We start from the raw sequence: 5,800 nt of genomic DNA, 5'->3' as shown, positions 1-5,800 counted from the left end.
AATCATTGATGAAGAGATTGAACAGAACCGGACCCAGAACTGATCCCTGCGGGACCCCACTCGTTATGCTCGTCCAGCCTGTCACAGAGTCCCTGGGCGATGCTCTGGACCTGCTCCCCACGAAGCCAGGCAGGACTCTGGGGGAGTCTCCTCTCGGGGAGCAGCCTGTCTGCAGGACACACAGCTCCCCCGGCTCCCCCCTTCCTGGGTCTGACCTCGGAGCCTTCAGCCTCCTCTGCCCCTCCGTGCACTTCCCATAGCGAGTCCGCCCAGGCAGGGTTCTGGGGAAGCCAGAGGGTCCTGCCCCCCAACTCCGCAGTCAGACGGGACTCTCAGCCAGCCAGTAACACAGAAGGTTTATTAGACGACAGGAACATGGTCTAACACAGAGCTTGTAGGTGCAGAGAACAGAACCCCTCAGCCGGGTCCATTTTGGGGGGCCGTGAGCCAGACAACCCCGTCTGCCCTTCACTCCTCGTCCCCAGCCAGCCCCAAACTGAAACTCTCTCCACTCCCTCCTCCTCTGGGCTTTGTCCCTTTCCCGGGCCAGTAGGTCACCGGATTCCTTTGTTCTCCAGCCCTTTAGCTCTCACCTTGCAGGGGAAGGGCCCAGGCCATCAGTGGCCAGGAACAGGGTGTCGGCCATTCTCTGCGTCCAGACCCCTGCACACACCTGCCCTCTAGGGCTCTGCAATGATCATACACCCTTATCCCACCACCTAGATACTTAAGAACTGCCTAGGGAAACTGAGGCACCCCCACACTATTCAGAGGAAACATTAAGGACAGTCCTGCTTCGTCACACTGTCTGACTGTGACCCGTGAGAACTCCTCTCTGGGAACGGCTTTCTGACCAGTCATGACTCGGGGCTGGGCTGAACCACCTCCAGGCCTGGCCACGGCCTGGAGCTCCCAGAGCATTTCTAGCTGTGAGGAGGGGTCCCCTGGCACGGATTCCCAGGGCTCGGGCTCTCTCGGCCCCGTGCGGTCCCCGGGGGTGCCCCCTTCAGCGCAACAGCCCTTCTCGGGGGTCCTCTCTCTCGGGGTCCAGCCCCTCCACCTCCTGGAGCCGCACCTCTCTGAGCCGCCAGCAGCCTGTCTCTGCCGTGGGCCCCACGGGGAGTCCCCTCACTCTGGGACCCCGGGACCTCCACCCCCAGAGGGAGCAAAGCCCCCCCGATGTCTAACCTGCCGCGACTCTCAGCCAGCGCAAAACAGGAGGTTTATTGAGCATCTGACCCAGCACAGGAAGCTCTCCGGGCCCACGGGCCTGGCCTGTCTCAGCCCAGCACATCTAGGCTGTCCCGCACCCAGGGGGGCTCTGGCCGCCCCCCCCTTCCAGCCGATCATCCGAAATCGTCTCCCCCAACAGCTCCTCCCTGTCCTTTGTCTGCGGTCCCAGGCAAACAGGTCACCTGGGCTCCTCTCTCCTCAGCCCTTTGTCCTCCTGCGGGCCAGTACCGGCTGGCTGGCAAGCTGGGCTGGGCCTCCCAGTCACCAGCCCCCGGCTCCCCATCTCCAGGCCGGTGCCCAGGGTCCAGGCTGCTGGGCGAAGTCACACCTGGTCCTCTGCAATGACAACCCCCCCTCCTACCCCTCATTACACACACAGAACACAGGGAAACTGAGTCCCACGCACTCTGCATCTAACCCTTGAAAAAACAAGAACATTCCCCACTGCGTTACACCCCCCCAGGCCCAGTGACCCACCTCCCCTCTGGGGCACCGTGTGGGGGCAGAGGGAGAGAAAGAGACAGCCGGGCCAGGCTGGGCATCACCCCCACAACAGCTCCTCTGGCCCCCCTCCTCTGGGCAGCTGGTTAATTGCCAGGAGAGCCAAGGGGCGGGGGGTATAAACCCCACACTGGCAGATGAGGAGTTAATGGGAGCCTGATTGCGCAAGTAGCCTCTTTGCTGCACCTGGGGGCAGCTGGGAGGGGGCGGGGCAGGTCCCGCTCGGCCACGCCCTGCTGCTAGGGGGAGGGGCAGGTCCTGCTCGGCCACGCCCAGCGGCGGGGGGAGGGGCAGGTCCTGCTAGGCCACGTCCAGCTGCTAGGGGGAGGGGCAGGTCCCGCTCGGCCACGCCCAGCCGCTGGGGGGGGCAGGTCCCGCTAGACCACGCCCAGCCGCGAGGGGGGGCAGGTCCTGCTCGGCCACGCCCAGCTGCTAGGGGGAGGGGCAGGTCCTGCTAGGCCATGCCCAGCCGCTGGGGGGGGCAGGTCCCGCTAGACCACAGCCAGCCGCGAGGGGGGGCAGGTCCTGCTCGGCCACGCCCAGCTGCTGGGGGGCGGGGCAGGTCCCGCTAGGCCACGCCCAGCTGCTAGGGGGAGGGGCAGGTCCTGCTAGGCCACGCCCAGCCGCTGGGGGGGGCAGGTCCCGCTCGGCCGCACCCAGCTGCGAGGGGGCGGGGCAGGTCCTGCTAGGCCACGCCCAGCTGCTAGGGGGAGGGGCAGGTCCCGCTAGGCCACGCCCAGCTGCTAGGGGGAGGGGCAGGTCCTGCTAGGCCACGCCCAGCTGCTGGGGGGGGCAGGTCCTGCTCGGCCGCACCCAGCTGCGAGGGGGAGGGGCAGGTCCCGCTCGGCCGCACCCAGCTGCGAGGGGGCGGGGCAGGTCCCGCTAGGCCACGCCCAGCTGCTAGGGGGAGGGGCAGGTCCTGCTAGGCCACGCCTTGCTGCTAGGGGGAGGGGCAGGTCCCCGCTAGGCCACGCCCAGCTGCTAGGGGGAGGGGCAGGTCCCGCTAGGCCGCGCCCAGCTGCGAGGGGGAGGGGCAGGTCCCGCTAGGCCACGCCCAGCTGCTAGGGGGAGGGGCAGGTCCCGCTAGGCCACGCCCAGCTGCTAGGGGGAGGGGGCAGGTCCGCTAGGCCAGGGATCTCAAACTCAACTGACCACGAGGCCACATGAGGACTAGTACCTTGGCCCGAGGGCCACATCACTGACACCCCCACCCCCGCCCCCCGCCCCCGCCTCTTCCCACCCCTTCCCCAAATCCCCGCCCCCGGCCCCGCCTCTTCTCCCCCTCCCTCCTGGCGCGCGGCCGACGCCGGCGGGATCTAAGGCGCCAGCGTCCGCCGGTTGCTCGCCCGGGCTGGGCAGCGTTTGTCTCAGCTCTGGGGGCACAGGCCGGCCAGGATTTCCAAAGGGGGCCGCGCATGACCAGGCTGGAAAGCCCTGGCCTGGACGGTCCCAGCCCGGCTCCCGTGGGGCTGCGGTGTGCAAACCACACGCCTGGGGGGCGAGGGGTTAATGGCAGCCTGAGAGCTCAGTTAGTGGGGTGGGGGAGAGGGGGCCCCCCGGCCTTGGGACCCCCCCCAGCCCCAGGCTCTCTCAGGCCCGGCCCGTTCAGTCCCACAGGACACAGCGCTCTGCCCCACAGGGGTCTCGGGGGTAGCCCTGGCCCCACTCTGCCCCGTCCCCCAGCCAGGAGCTCCCTGCACAGGCTCCCGCCCCAGGGACCCTCAGGGGCTCCTGGGTCTGTCTGAGCCTGGCCTCGGGCCAGCCAGCTCCCACCCCGCAGGGGCCGGGCGTGCTCCTCGGGGGGCTGGCGGGAGAGCAAACTGCCCCTGCAGCCCCCTGCTTTGCCCAGGCAGCGCCCCCTCCCCTCGCCGACGCCCCCGCTGCTCCGTGCCGGCGGGGCCCTGGGGCTCCGGCCTGCCGGCTCCCCCCGAGCTGCTGGCGTGAGGCGCTCGCAGAGGATCAATGAGGCCTCCGGCTCGCTGGCCCCCCCGCCGTCCCCGGGGACAGTGGGGCCTGGGCTTTCGGCGGCTGTGGGGCCGGCCGCTCGGCTGTTCCGGGATGCGTGTAGCGCTAAGTGTCTCTGCGGTCTCAGCACTTAGCCTCTGTGCCGTCGGCGGGGGCCGGGGGGCCGGGGGGCGGGGGCGGGCTGCTAACCGTGCCCTGGGCCGGCCCGAGCTGCGCCGTGCAGAGGGGCAGAGACACGGATCCTGCGGCTCACCCCGCCCCAGCTGCGCTCGCTGCTCTGTGCCGTGGGCCCGTGGCCCAGCCCCGGTGCTGCCCCGGCCGCGCCTGCCGGCGCCATGTGGGCAGAGGGGCCCTGCAGGACGCCCCCTCGGCCCCCGGACGCCCCCCGGCTGGTCGCAGCCCATCACCTGGAGAGCTGCCAGGCCCTGCAGCCGGCGTGCGGCTCCCCCCGCGCGGAGCTGGCCGCCCCAGCCCCCCGGCCCTGCGCCCCCCGCCTGGAGGAGTTCGCCCGCCGCTCCACGCTCCACGGCATCCGCCACGTCTTCGCCCACGGGCCCTTCACGGGCCGGCACCTGCTGTGGACGCTGGCCTTCCTGGGCTCGCTGGGCCTGCTGCTGCACGTCTACGCCGAGCGCCTGGGCTATTACCTCCAGCACCCCCACAACACGCAGCTGGAGGAGGAGACGGGGCCCTCCACCCCCTTCCCGGCCGTCACCCTCTGCAACCTCAACCGCGCCCGCTTCTCCCAGCTCACCCGCCACGACCTGCACTGGGCAGGGGAGCTGCTGGGCCTGCTGGACGCCGCGCACCGGCCGCTGGCCCCCGAGGCCCTGGCCTGGCTGCCCGCGAGCTGGCCCTCAGCCCCGAGGAGCAGCGCCGGCCCTTCGACCTGCGGGAGCTCTACGGCCGCGCCGGCCACCAGCTGGACCTGGGCCAGATGCTGCTCGGCTGCAAGTTCGCCAACCAGACGTGCAACGCCGGCGACTTCCAAACCGTGAGTGCCTGGCGCCCTCGCTCCCGGGGCCATCGGCGGGCGTGGGGCTCCTAGCGCGGGGGGGGCATGTCTGCCGCGGAGCTGAGCCGGGAGTTGGCGGCTCGTCCCTGCTGAACGTTAGAGCAACGCTGGGGAGCCCCAAGGGCCTGGCGGGGGGCGAGGGGCCGGCGGTGCTGGGGGGGAGGAGGAGGGGCAGTGCTGGGGGGGAGGGGAAGGGGCAGGGAGGGGCTGTGCTGGGGGGGAGGGGGAGGTGCTGCTGTGGGGGAGGGCAGGCAGTGCTGGGGGGGGAGGGGCAGGCAGTGCTGTGCGTCCCTGGGGGCAAGGGACAGGTGGTGCTGTGGGGGAGGGGCAGGGAGTGCTGGGGGGGAGGGGGAGGGGCAGGGAGGGGCTGTGCTGGGGGGGAGGGGGAGGTGCTGCTGTGGGGGAGGGGCAGGCAGTGCTGGGGGGGGAGGGGCAGGCAGTGCTGTGCGTCCCTGGGGGCAAGGGACAGGTGGTGCTGGTGGGGAGGGGCAGGGAGTGCTGGGGGGGGAGGGGGAGGCGGTGCTGTGGGGGAGGGGCAGGCAGTGCTGTGGGTCCCCGGGGGCGAGGGACAGGGAGTGCTGTGGGCCTCGGGGGAGGGGCGGGCGATGCTGGGGGGGAGGGGGGCGGTGCTGGGGGGGAGGGGCAGGCAGTGCTGGGGGGGAGGGGCGGGCGGTGCTGGGGGGGAGGGGCAGGGAGTGCTGGGGGGGAGGGGGAGGCGGTGCTGGGGGGGAGGGGCAGGCGGTGCTGCGGGGGAGGGGGAGGCGGTGCTGGGGGGGAGGGGCAGGCAGTGCTGCGGGGGAGGGGCGGGCGGCTTGCGGGGGGGGAGGGGGGAGGCGGTGCTGGGGGGGAGGGGCAGGCAGTGCTGCGGGGGAGGGGTGCGGGCAGTGCTGGGGGGGGGAGGGGGAGGCGGTGCTGGGGGGGGAGGGGCAGGCAGTGCTGCGGGGGAGGGGCGGGGCGCGTGCTGGGGGGGGAGGGGCAGGCAGTGCTGGGGGGGAGGGGTGGGTGGTGCTGGGGGGGAGGGGCAGGCAGTGCTGCGGGGGAGGGGCGGGCGGTGCTGGGGGGAGGGGCACTCTTGAGATAGCGCGT

Source organism: Lepidochelys kempii, chromosome 11 (genome assembly GCF_965140265.1).
Source record: "Lepidochelys kempii isolate rLepKem1 chromosome 11, rLepKem1.hap2, whole genome shotgun sequence".
NCBI lineage: Eukaryota > Metazoa > Chordata > Testudines > Cheloniidae > Lepidochelys > Lepidochelys kempii.
The sequence above is the reverse complement of the archived record's forward strand: the minus strand, read 5'-3'. Positions refer to the sequence as shown.